At 37.1% G+C, this 14,429-nt stretch overlaps 1 long non-coding RNA gene across 1 annotated transcript in view; it reads right to left on the bottom strand.

The window, feature by feature from the left end:
* The window catches only part of LOC145297820 (uncharacterized), a 237,296-nt gene extending 223,090 nt beyond the window's left edge, over positions 1 to 14,206 (bottom strand). The window contains exon 1 of the long non-coding RNA XR_013870335.1: positions 13,884 to 14,206. This is a non-coding gene — a long non-coding RNA (uncharacterized LOC145297820). The remainder of the gene's footprint in view (positions 1 to 13,883) is intronic.
* Positions 14,207 to 14,429: the final 223 nt, after the last annotated feature.

Below are 14,429 nucleotides of genomic sequence, written 5' to 3'. Positions count from 1 at the left end.
GATTTAGGACAAACATCAGATGGTGGCCTCAGGTACACATCTCTCTCTAAAATACCACCTTGCAAAAAGGCTGAGGTAAAATCTATGGTCTGCAGCATCCAATTCTTTATTGATGCGGTTAGCATGACCATTCGCATAGCTTCACGGCTACATGTTGGGGAGTCCGTTTTCAGATTACTATTTTCTTCATAGCCTCGTGCTACAAGGCGAGCTTTCATTGTTTTCTGATTATCCTTGAATTTTTCAGTAATCACCCATCTTGTGGATATTGTTTTTTGACCTGTGTATGGCACACATTCAAATACTTCATAGGTGTTCATGTTTTTTATTTCTTTATGCTTGGCATCCATTACAGCTTTCGACTGCTCTTGTTCAGCGGTGAGCAGGACTACATTTTCCTGTTCAGTATATTGGGGCACTTCTCTCCAATGATCAATATAGAACTATCAACAACTTCTTCTCTGTCTATATCTTCACTTTCTACCACTTGATTCTGCAACTCCTCCTCCTCAACTGAAAGGTATTCATTCTTCCCTTCTGTAGTGTTTCCCAGCATTTCAGCTTTTTTTGTTCTTTTTTCGTTGTTTTTATTCACTTTCATCAATTGGCACGGATGCATCCTATAAAATGCTCCGCCATGTCTGATTAAGACAAACTGGCCTTCTCTGCCTAACACTTTTGCTGGACCACGCCATCCTTTAAAACCCTGCCTCCGATAATAGATTTGGTCTCCGGTAGCATAATCTTCATCAGCATAAGTTCTGACATTAGACCTGAGAGCTCTCCTAATTCTCTCACTGGACTCAGCTTCCAAAAAGTTTCTCCTTGCACTATGGAGAGCATTTAAATTTTTTCTCACCATGTCACTTGTAGTAGAGGACTCCATAGCAGGTAACTGGTCTGTCAGAATTGAGGGTGTATTTACATTGAAACCGAATACAAGTTCATTTGGACTGTGTCCAGAGTAATTGAGGAGGGCATTTTTTGCACAAATAGCCCATGCCAAGGCAATTTCAGATTCACACTTCTCATCGTCAATTGTTTTTTTCATTGCCTCAGCAACTATCAAATTATGACGTTCTACAGTACCGTTGCTGAATGGACTTTCTGCGGCAGTAGTACAGGTCTCTATGTTGAGTTTTTCATTCATCTGTCTATAGTGTTCGTTGTTGAATTCACCCCCATTATCACTCAGAAAACGAACAGGAGATCCGAAATAGGTAATCCACATCATAAAGATGTTTTTGATGATCTCCTCCTTCTTCTTTGTTTTGATCAATGTTGCCGCTGAATACCTGGTAGCGGCATCAATGAGATGTAGTATCCACACCTCATTGTGGATGAACTCTTTCAAATCCATGCAAACTGTGTGATTAAATCTATTGCCAAGAGGCAATCCCACAACCGGTCGCAGTGGAGCTTTTTTAAATCTAAGGCAAATTTGACAGTTTTCACAAACCTCCTCAATCGCCTTTATAAATTCCTTGTCATTGAATTTGCCACTTTTTTTAACCAAGGAAACAAGTTTTTCCTTCGAGGCATGAGCAAACTGTCGATGAAGTTTTTCTGCTTTTTTTTTTTTTCTGTGAAAGAACACTGATCAAAATTCTGAACATGTAATACAATGTTCTTAGTACCACTATGATCCAACAACTTATTTGTTAAGGGGAGACAATAGTGCCCTGAAGTTGTGGTCTTTAGTTCAATACATTTATCAAAAATCCAGCACATATCTTTCCGGAAATCTAGCACTATTCCTGCTGTCTTCATTGATTTGTGACTTAATAGAAGAGGCAAGTCGTTTTTCACAATATCTGCTTCGATATAAACTCTTATACCTCCGAGTGTAACCGGAAATTTAGCAACTTTAATTGCTGTGACAGCCACTCCATCACCAAAACAAAAACTCCGGTCTGAGTTCGTATACTTCACTAGTTGCAGGTCACTTTCATTTAAAGTATCTAAATAAACATCAAGCCACACTTCGCCAGCCAGTGTGCGAGTACAAGCAGAATCCAAGACTGCCATTCCAAATGTTTCCTTTACAAGATTTGAGATTTTTTCATTTGTACTGTTCAAATAAATATTTTCTTGAATGAACAACGTAATGTGTATTTGTTCTGTCGCTTCCGTAAACCTGGGCGTATTTCTAGGACACTCTCTAATTAGATGGTTCGGAGACTGACATTTGTAACACAACAACACGTTTCCACTTCGGTCACATGGATTAGATTGTCCTCGACGAAAACGCCTTTTGTTGTTACCCGGTTTAGAATAATTATAGTTGACGATTTCGGGCTCTGATTTCACTGCCGGTACATTTTCATCACGATAAATGTCACCAAATACTTTCTTTATCGATTCCTTCATGTTTTGATACGTCAAAACAGAACACGTCCGCGCTAATTTTTCGTTCTCTTCCGATATGTTAACCGCGTTCAAAACAAGAAAAGCTTGCACTCCTTCCGGTAGAATAATGTTGAATTGTTTTAATCTTTGGTACAAAAACTCATAACGAACAAGAAAGTCATTTATACTGGTACCTGACGATCTTTTATAAGTGTAAAATTCCTTAAAAGTCATGTAAGCGCGCGTGTTCATCCTTTAAATATATGTCATCCAGTTTCTTTATTAAGATCTTCAAGCCATCTCGTCCGCCGATGTCACTTGTTGGCAATTCACGGACACATTCTCTAATATTCGGTGGTAGCATCAAAAACACTGCTGGCCCTTTTTTTTCCTCAGAAAGATCCGTGAACAACGACCACATTTCAACGTCTTGTTTCCAGTTCTCGTAAACATCCTCCCCCTCCAACAATGGAGGTTGTTTGTTCGAAGTTGCCATATCCGATATCCGATCTGTCTAGTGCTACAGACAAGCTGTACAAAAAAAAAAAAAATTTTTTTTTTTTTTTTTTTTTTTTTTTTTCGTTTTGTCGCACACAGAGGGATATCTCTGCTACCATTTGTTGAGACACTTGTAGTCTGTCTAAACTGTACGAACGAACTGACTAAACCAAGATGGCCGACTCCTATTTATATCACCACAAGCAAGGGAGGTAACCATGTAACTGAAGCAAGGGAGGTAACCAATGTCTACATTAACAGAACACACCCAAGAGTTATCGCGAAGTATAGACAAATAAAATTATATAGAAATCAGTTAGTTACAACTTTTCAGAAAGTTTTATAAAAATCCAAGACATCAAAATTTTGTAATAAGCACAAAACTGTCAATGTTAGCCATTTTAACCTGAAAGGCATCCCTAGGGAGGGGGGAGAGGCAACCGATGTTTTCCCGGAAAATCTGTTTTGTTACTTTTTTGCTCATATCATGTTTAATGTTTGTGCAAAATTTCAAAAAAATTCCAAGGAGTAGCTATTGAGAAAAGTGCGGACAGATGAACAGATGAACAGATGAACGGATGAACGGATGAACAGATGAACGGATAAGGATGAATTTACAGGTCCACCCTCCTTTTGTCGGGGAGGGGGGGGACGAAAAACTAACTTGTGAATATTTACTACTAATATGAAAAGTGAAAAATGTATAATTGCAAATTAATTCCCTCCCCCACCAAAAAAAAAAAAAAAAAAATTGTAGTATTGGCTTCTGCCAAATAATCGAGAAGGGTTAAGGAGGATGGAAGGGCCGAGGAGAGAAAACACTAACGAAACCTCCATTGAATGAGTGCAAAAAGAATTGGGATCTTGGGGAGGCTTATTGCCATCTAAATCCCAGTGAAGATCAATGGTAAACTGCTGTTGCGATCACACAATTTCATTTGCAAAGTTTATGAGGAAGAATACTGGAACAGAGGTGAGAGAGTATTTGTTGTCACTCAGACTCTAGAGAACACAGGTTGTTCTTAAATAGAAATCTTTTATGACCTGTGTGAAAACCCCAAGTGAGTGATAGTAGTAAGAATAGAAGAAGAGTAGGAGGTGGAGGAGGAGGAGGATGGTGATGATGAATGGTAAGGTTTTGTTTTACTGCTGGTAAACACTTGGTAAACACGTGCTTGATGAGAATAAAATCTAAAGTTCTCTCTTTTCCTGCATACAAATTGCTTTCACAGAAAATAATGAGTGGGCTAAAAAAACAAAAACAAAAAAAAAAGAAGGAAAGAAAGAAACCTGTAGTTTTCTTTTTCTTTTCTTTTTTTTTTTGTTTACGCTTTTCACTCTCAACAAATTAACAGTCGAGATGTTATTCATACTTTGAGCTGCTTAGTGTATACTACAAGCAACAGTGTGCATATATATATAATGGAAATAGTATTCCGACGAACGAAATAGATAAAAAGAAACAACTCAAGTTGTGTTCATCAACGTTTTGTCTTTATTGTAAGACTTCTGTGTGTGTGTGTATATATATATATATATATATATATATATATATATATATATATATATATATATATATTATTTTTAAAATATAATTATCCACTGACACGTATTCAGCCACTGATGAGTCGTAGACGACAAAACACGTGTCAGAGGATAATTATATTTTAAAAAAGATTATATATATATATATATATATATATATATATATATATACACACACACACACACACACACACACACACACACACGATGTCTTCAATAAGTTTCCAATCTTTTTTCGTATGGGCACTTTTATAGTACATACACGAAACTCTAGTCCCTTTCGAAGTATTCTCTTCAGGCTGCAATGCACTGGGAGGGTGGAGGACCGATGACTACACAGAATTAAACTCCCACCGCAAAAGCAACAGGGACCGGATCATTACAAGAATGGTCTAATCAGTGTTTAATTTGAAGGCCGAGGATAAAAACTCCTAGCCGAGTTCAACACTAAAAGACGTTATTGGTGATTTGGAATAAATCAACTGAGCCATGGCAGATATGCGAGGTGCTTTCAATAAGTTTCCAAACATTTTCATACACACATGGAACTCTAATCCTCTTCGAAGTAATCTCCTCCGGCTGTAATGTACTTGTACTGTTTCAACAATTTATGGAAGGCCCAATGTAAGTCCTTTTGTGTGATCATGTCAATGACCCTCGTTACCACAGCCTCTTTCATCTTCTTAATTGTCTCATAACGACAGCCTCTAAGGTTTTTCTTGAGCTTAGAGGATAACCAGAAGTCACAGGGAGCAAGGTCTGGACTATAGGGAGGGTGGGGCACTGTCTTGATGACCATCTTGGTCAAAGAGTCTGTGATAAGGATTGAGCACCCTTGGTACAAACTTTGCGCAAATCTTCCACCTCTCCAGATCCTTAATTATTGTGTGGACATGCCTATGAAAAAAAAAAAAAAAAAAACGTGTGAGAATATGTGTGTGAGAGTTTGAGAGAGAGAGCATCTCTCTCTCTCTATATATATATATATATATAATTTTCAATTTGTCTTTACATAAGCAGTAATTTGTTGCTACACAGTCATGAGCATGTTTTGGTCTTCTAGTATTTAGTAACTAGAGACCTCTTCAGGAAATGAAGACCGAAACATGCTCACGACTGTGTAGCAACAAATTACTGCTGATGTAAAGACAAATTGAAAATTGCTCTATTTCCGGATTGAGCACTCTTGTATTAACCTCGTTACATTTCACTGGTTACCCTACTTTTGAAAAATAGCAACCTCTCGTTTTTATATATATATATATATATATATATATTGTTTTTAAAATATAATTATCCACTGACACGTGTTTCGTCGTTTACAACTCATCAGAGTGGCTGATTCTAGCGAGATTCGAAATCGGGACACCATGGTAATGAGCCGAAGCCCCTTACCTCTGACCCATCTCGCCAACTGTCTGGATGTATCGCGATTTATTTAGATGTTATTTGTTTTTTGCGATACGTTTTGAATGAATTCAATTATTTACGAAAGTGCATTTTTACCTAAATGCGAGTTGGGAATAACTTTTCCTTTTAACCAATTTGGTATTCCCACATGGGGAGCGGCATACATATTGTTTTTAAAATATAATTATCCATTGACACGTGTTTCGGCATCTACGACTATTCTATTTACTGGTAAAATGACATAAATATTTACTTATATACTTTTACTGATGAAAGTTCCGTGTATTGAGCACTTTTAAAAATTTTAGTTTTTAATCCAATACTTTTGAACTTAATATGCTTATATTCCAAAAATACATTTTTATAACCAATAATGTTTACAATAGCTCAATAGTATAGGATTAGAGCTATATATATATATATATATATATATATATATATATATATAATTTTCAATTTGTCTTTACATAAGCATTAATTTGTTGCTACACAGTCATGAGCATGTTTCGATCTTCTAGTATTCTTTCAAAAATAAGCGTTGTTGCCTGAAGAGGTCTCTAGTTACTAAATACTAGAAGAACGAAACATGCTCATGTATACTATGTGTGTGTGTGTATATATATATATATATACACACACACACACACAAGGGGCGTGCAATAAGTAATGCTCCTGACCCACTTCCCATAGCTGTTGAGCAACGAAACTTGGCACAGTTATTATTAGTCTTTCTCTACATAGGAACCACTCAGAGTTCTGCATTTCTCCCATCGTTTGATGCAGCTCTGGAGACCGTTTTTGTAGAACACCCCAGGTTGGTCCTCCAACCATGACGTGACTGCAGAAATCAAGGTTGCATCATCTGGGAAACGCTTTCCTTTCAAAAACAACTTCATGGCTGGGAAGAGGTGAAAGTCAGAGGGTGCAAGGTCAGGAGAGTATGGAGGATGGGGCAGGATTTCATAACCACACGCCCGCGCTTCTGATCTGGCGACATGCGAGTTGTGGACCGGAGCGTTGTCTTGCAGGAGGAGGGTACCCTTGCTGATCTTGCCCCACCTCTTGGTTTTGATAGCTTCCCTTAATTTTCTCAAAAGTGAAGCATAATAGGTTCCTGTAATTGTGGTACCCTTTGCCAGGGAATCTGTCATCACTACTCCGTCCTGGTCCCAGAAGACTGTGAGCATGACCTTGCCAGCGGAGGACTGCACCCTTGCCTTCTTTGGAGGTGGTGAGTCCAAGTGCTTCCACTGCATTGACTGGGCTTTGGTCTCTGGATCATAGTGGTGGACCCAGGTTTCATCCTGTGTAATCAGTCTTTTGAAAAACTTTGACTTATCTTCTTGGCACATCTCCAAATTCATCCTCGAGCACTCGATGCGTTCTCGCTTCTGGAATGGTGTGAGCAACCTGGGAATCCATTTGGCAGACACCTTATGCATATGCAAATGATCATGAATGATAGTTTCCACAGACCCTGTACTAATCTTGACATCTTGACGGACAGATGCCTCATCAATGGCAGAATGGGGGCGACCAGGTCTGGGAGCTGTTTCCACAGACTTCCGGACATATTTGAATTCACGATGCCAGTGTTTTACAAGGTCATATGATGAGGTATTATCACCATAAGTTTCTTTTATTTCATCAAAAGTCTCCTGTGGTGTGCGTCCTTTCAAATACAAAAACCGGATCACTGCTCGACATTTAATAGGCTTCATTTCACACCTGACTCAGTTCAAACACCTGTAAAACAGAAACCACAATTAGTTCAGAGCTGTAATTTGCCACATAACCCGTAGAGATATAAATCATTGCACATGCAAAATTTCAGCTAGATCAGACAACTGGAAGTGGGTCAGGAGCATTACTTATTGAACGCCCCTCGTATATATACAGAATGACCTCCAAAAAAGGGCCCCAACTCTAATTAGGCTCCGTTTCTTAGTGTTTTGTCCGAATGAAATGAAACTTTGGTCATAACTAGTTTATTATATTCAAACCATCACATCAAAACATTAGGGTCTTTGGCCTTTTTTTTTCTGTTCTACAGTGTATATTCTAGATGGCCTCCATTTAGCTTTTGTTTTTGTTTTTTGGTCACCCTGTATATATTAAAAAGTTTGACTCCTGTCTACGTAACCTACATGTAAAATTTCAAATGTTTAAACCCAAAATTAGTGGAGGAGTTGGATAGAATCTACAAAGGTCAACTCCTTCAACTTTGACCTCTTGACAGCCAAATTTTCGCTCCAAAACTGATTAAAAAGCTTGCGGCATGTCTGAATACCCTTTATGTAAAATTGCACATGTTTAAACTGAAAATTGGCTGAATAGTTTGCTAGACACTGTAAAGGTTAAATTTTTGGAACTTTGACACCCTGACAGCCAAATTTTCGGCCAAAAACCGATTAATAAGCTTGCTCCATCTCTGAATACCCTTTATGTAAACTTTCAAATGTTTAGACCAAAAAATTGGCTGAATAATTTGGTAGAGACCGCAGAGGTCAAATTTTTTTAAACTTTGACCCCAATTTTATCCCCCTTAACATTTATTGCTTTGGTCTCAAATTAAATTAAAAATTTGATCCATGTCCAAGTAATCTACATCTAAAATTTCAAGTGTTTAGACCCAAAATTGGTGGAGGAGTTTGGTAGAGTTTTCAAAGGTCAAATCGTTAAACTTTGACCTCTTGAAAGCGAAATTTCTGCCTGAAAATCGATGAAAAAATTTTTCCCAAATCTCAATACTCCTCATGTCAAATCTCGAGTCTGTAGACTGAAAATTGACAGAGTAGTTTGGTAGGGAAATGTATACACACACACACACACACACAGACAATTTCACTTTTGAACGCGCCCCTGTCCTATAAAAATCTACAGTTGATTTTATCGGGTGGGCCTTTCTTCTTGTGCGGTGATAAGACTTCTCAAATGCACTTGTGATGTTAGGTTGTATAAAAGTGTTAACTTTGGTTCAAATCGAACTTTCTTTAATCGGATTTTTTTGGGAAACTTATCAGACATATTCTGATACAAAACCTATCTAAGAACACCTGCAGATACATCAAATACCTTTGTGTGAAATTTACAACAAATCGGGCTAGCCGTTTCTGAGTACATAGAAAACAAACTCACGAAGTTCCTTTATAATATATATATATATATATATATATATATATATATATATATATATATATATTATACATACACAGTAGAATCCCCCCGGTATACGGCATTAAAAATTACCAAAATACAGTGCAGTATATAAAACACATGTATATAATCAAAAAACATTATAAATAACACCGTAAGGCGGGGCAAATACAATAACCAGGGTCTGGAAAAAACATCGTACCCTGAAAAAAAATAAATAAATAAATAAAACGTAGGACCACCACATGCTGGTGTTCTACTCTCTTTGTCTCTCTTTCTCTCTCTCTCTCTCTCTATATATATATATATTATATAAGGTTAATATTTTTCAGAGGTGAAGCAACCAGTAAAGTTTTAACGAGGCTAATACAATAGTGCTCAACAACGAAGTAGGGCAAGATATACTTTCTTTTTGTTTTTATTTGTTTTTACATAAGTAATATTGCTTATGTAAAAACAAGTGTGTGTGTATATATGTGTGTGTGTGTGTGTGTGTATCTAGACAGTTGGCGAGATGGGTCAGAGGTAAGGGGCTTAAGCTCATTACCGTGGGGTCCCGATTTCGAATCTCGCTATATTCAGCCACTGTGATAAGTCGTAGATGACAAAACACGTGTCAGTGGATAATATATTTTTAAAATAATATATATATATATATATATATATATATATATATATATATATACACACACACACACACACACACGTACACATATATGAAACGGTTCCGTCTGTCTGTCAGTCTCGTTATGGGCGCGGTTCACTCAACTTTTCTGTTGTTTTTTGTTGTTATTATTGTTGTTTTCCTTCTTTTTACAAACAATACCTATGAGTTGAGAAATTACTGCAAAAATAACATTATGACAAATCCCGGTATATCAACGAAGCGTTTGGTCCAGGAACAACTACTGAACGTACAGAAAAAGGATTTAAGAAATTCTGTGGCGGCGACGAGAGTTTTGAAGATGATGAGCGCAGTGGTCGGCCATCGGATGCTGACAACGATCAATTAAGAGCCTTAGTCAATAGTCTGAGAACTTGCTTCTGAATTAGACGTAACGTATACAACGGTTTCCAACCACTTGAGAGATTGGAAAGACAAAAAACTTGATAAATGGGTGCCTCATGAATTAAACGACAACCAAAAGAAACAGCGTTATGAAGTTTCATCTTCCCTTCTTTTACGCAACAAGAACGTCTCGTTTCTCAACTGGTTTGTGACTTGTGATGAAGTGGATTCTTTATGATAACCAGCGATTTTCAGCTCAGTGGTTAGACGCCGATAAAGCTCCACGACACTTTTCAAAGCCAGAGTTGCACCAAAAGAAGGTCATGCTGAAAAGTACTGTCAACAAATGAAATGCATCAGAAACTTCGACAACAACACCCAGCATTAGTCAACAGAAAAGGCCCAATTCTCCTCCACGACAATGTCCGATTGCACATTGCTAAATCGACCCTGCAGAAGTTGAACGAATTGGGCTACGAAACTGCTTCATCTATCATATTCTCCAGACCTCACAGCTACCGACTACAACCTTTTCAAGCATCTTGACAATTTTCTGTGAGAAAAATGCTTTAAAAACCTAAGCGATATCAAAAATGTCTTCAGTAATTTCTTCGCCACCAGAACACAAAATATTTACATTATTGGCATAAATACACTTGTTTTGTGTTGGTAAAAGTGTATTGATTCTGATGATGCTTTTTCAATCAATAAATTTTTGTTTGAGCCAAGATTTGTTCATTTGAATTTAAAAGTTAAAAACTGCAAGAACTTTCTTGTCAACCTGATATCAAGTTGCAGAAAATAGGATGTAGCAGAAACAAATGGAACCTTTTTCTTCCTCAAATCAATGCCTCCCCCCCCCCCGTGCTATTTGGCCACATATTGACCAATCAGGGGTATGGCGTATTGATCCTTCCTATCCCCTAAAGAAAATCGGCCAGCATCCGGTTTGAAGGAGAACAACTCGTCCTTACTGAGAGAGACACCAAACAGAACGGACCTCCCTTTTCTTCTCTCTCTCTCCACCTCGGTGATTTCTAACGGTATCGACGATTCCACTGGGAATAACTACCGTGATAGCACCAGGTAGCCGGAGTCCAGCTTTTGACAAGAAACATATCACATTCTCCTTAATAAACCATTTCTGTGTTACATTTTATGAAGTCGTTGCGTTCGTCATTTCAGAAGCTTGTATTGAATTATTTCATTAGGTTGTGCCCTAAAAGCATTCTAAACCTTAAACAAGAAACGCTTTTAAAGTAAAATTCGATCTGACAAAAAATAGTTCCAATCAAACTGGCACTTTTTTGTCGTCATTTCAGAAGCTTGTATTGAATTATTTCATTAGGTTGTGCCCTAAAAGCATTCTAAACCCTAAAAGGGTCTCGTGAATTCTGGAAAATTTATAATATGAGTAGTGTGATGAATAATTGGCAATCAACAAGGATGAGGTCACTTGCAGGACAACTGAGAAGGCTGACCTGCTTGCCTGGCGGTTCACCTCCTACTTCATTTTAGACCCGATAAACCACTCCCTCCCAAATTTTCCTTTGTATACAGTAGCCAGGCATGTAGAGCTGAAGATCACCCCTCCTCGTGTCCGTGGTATCATAAAAAACCTAGACACTTTTAAGGTGTGTGGGCCTGATCTCATACATGTCACACTAATTAAGAAATGTTCCACTGAGCTAGCCCCCGTCTTTTCCAAACTCTTCAACAAATGACCAGCTGAGTCTTCCTTCCCTGATAGCTGGAAAATTGCCTCCGCGGTATAAGTATTCAAGAATTCTGGTGAAAGAATCGACTCAATACTTGTCTCCTCCTCCTCCTCTTTGCTAAAATCAGTGAAGCTTTTTCTGACCAACAGTATGGATTTAGGCAAGCCCATTTTACTGCAAATATTTATAACCATCGTCTCCGAACACAGAAGAGAGGGAAAGCTAGGATGGTAGCCCAAGATGTATCCACAGCCTTTGACAAAAAAAAAAAAATCATGTGATATTTCTAGACAAATACTCAACATAATCAAATCTTTTCTAGACAAGAGAAAATCCAGGTTGTCCTCGATCGCCATACATTACTCGTAATGGATTAAAAAATCTCCAAGTTATTTATGATGACATTTTTTTTTATATATAAAATCCAAGCTCAATGAATGCCTTTTTATTGGGTCTCAATCGCGTACTCATCAGATGTCCATCTTTTTTTTTTTAGGTGGTCACCACTTATCAAGGCCCGGAAGCCACTCAGGGATAAGGGTTATTGCAAGTACAGTACGTTAGTGTGGAGATTTGATGAAGTGTTTACTTAAGGGGTGGGGCGGTTCATTAGGAATTTGTTAACGTTGAACTTGAAGACATCCAAGTTGTAGTCAGGTGGGAAGCAGGCAATTGGAACAGAGTTCCACAGGAAACTTAGAACCCCCCCCAAAAAAAAACTCACCATTTTATACAACTTACATGGTTCATGCAACCGACTAGCTCTGCCGTTTATTCTCATTACACATCTAATGAGTATGCAACTAAATATGCAGCAAAGACACAACTAACGCTGGTGTGCCTCGGCGGTCGATTCTTGGGCCGTTATTATTCGTGATATTTATAAATGACTTCCTTGATAAAATTGTCTCAGAGGAGTATATTTGCCAAAACACTATAATAGACATGAGGGAAAGACTCATATGCAAGGCAATGGCAGAAACCTTAGAAAACCACTTAGTAATGGAATGGGGCCAAAAATGGATGGTAACATTTAATGCTACTAAGACTAAACTTCTTTCCTTTAACAACTAAAAAGAAAACCCTCTCAACCATCAATTGCGAGGACAAATAATACTTTACTCTTTGACAAAACTTTCACAGGCAACATGAATTGGAACAAATACATTAAGGACAATGTTAAGGCTGCTGCAAAAAAGGTAGGCTCCCTCTATCATACTAGAAAACTACTCAAACCAAAGAAGATCCTATATCTTTACAAAACCATCATTTGCCCATGTATGAAGTATTGTTGCTACATCTGGGCTGGGGCATCTATCGCTTGCCTCACCATGTTAGAGTTCAAAAACGAATCTCAAATCTAATAGGTTTTGCACTATCAGCTAAGCTTCAACCTCTGTTCCATCACCACAATGTTGCATCCCTGTGTCTGTTTTACAAGTACTTTAATGAAATGTGCTTTGATAAACTTATAGCACTTGTGTCTCCTCGATGTACATACTTCAGACTCACCAGACAAGTAGCAAAATCACGCCCCTTCACAGTCGAGGTCTCTTTTACTCTAATAGTTTCTTTCCTCAGACTTTGGAATTCTCTCTCCATTTCTTGTACTAACCTGCAGAAGTTTAAATGTAATGTGAACAGACATCTTGCTATTCAACTCCCCATAGTCCCATGATCCTAACCTCTTACGTCCAAGTGGCAATATTATTGTCTTATTTAGATTAAAAAAAAAGAAAAAAAGACTAAAAACCGAAAATATAAAGTTTGGGAGGATTATTTCTTGATTTTACGAAACAGTTTGGTTTGGAGATTTGATAAAAATTTTAAAGCCAGTTTTAATAAAATTTCTATTCGATTGTTTAAAGGCTTTTAAAATTGTTTCAAATTTCAAAACATCAAAACTCATATTTTCCAATTTCATTAAGAAAAAACATTAAAATGGCGGACTTTTTCTTTCACGAAGAAACTGAAATGCATTATTGTGGATTTAATTTCATAATTTTTTTTTTCTATTGTATTTTTGATTTCAACACTTACTTAATCAAAAAATGATAATGTGAAAGTCACATAGAGGTGAGAAACTCGCACATACAGACACACAAAAAGTGGTCATAAAACTTTATTAATATAAAAATATGAATTGAAAACAATAGTTGCAAACAAACGCATTTCAGGTGAAAACATTGCGTACTTACATGTGATGTACAAATTTCCCAAAACTAAAAAAATAATCCAGTGAAAGATGTAGTCGATGTAGTTTTTATAAAAATTCAATCAACAATAGCGGTGCGACATTTGGTGCTTATGCAGTTTAAAAAAACGAAGATAAACAAAAATCGTTATCATGTACGTGCCTGTTATGAAATAAAGTTCTCAAAAAAAAAAAATATAAATATAAATAATAATCGCTTAAATCGACCAAGTATGTTTTTTTTTTGTTGTCGTTTTTTTTTTACAGACGAAAATCAAATTTTAGTGAGACCAATTGCGACACAGTATTCTTGACAATTTTAGCTTCGAAGAGTGGGACTGGGACGCCAGGGGTAGATAACTCCATCTAATTCTTAAAGTTTACCAAACTTTGACGAGATTATTTTTAATGTTGAATAATTTTAGATATTCCTTTTTCTTTTCTTTTAAAAAATCGTTTAAAAATCTATTGATAAAATTATTAAAATTTCATGTGCATTTTGACAAGCTTCAAGAATTAGATAGAGTTATCTCCCTTGCCCTCCCCCCTT

This window comes from Euprymna scolopes, chromosome 18 (assembly GCF_053919585.1).
Source record: "Euprymna scolopes isolate OS-2025 chromosome 18, ASM5391958v1, whole genome shotgun sequence".
NCBI lineage: Eukaryota > Metazoa > Mollusca > Cephalopoda > Sepiida > Sepiolidae > Euprymna > Euprymna scolopes.
This window is presented reverse-complemented; position numbering and strand designations above follow the sequence as displayed.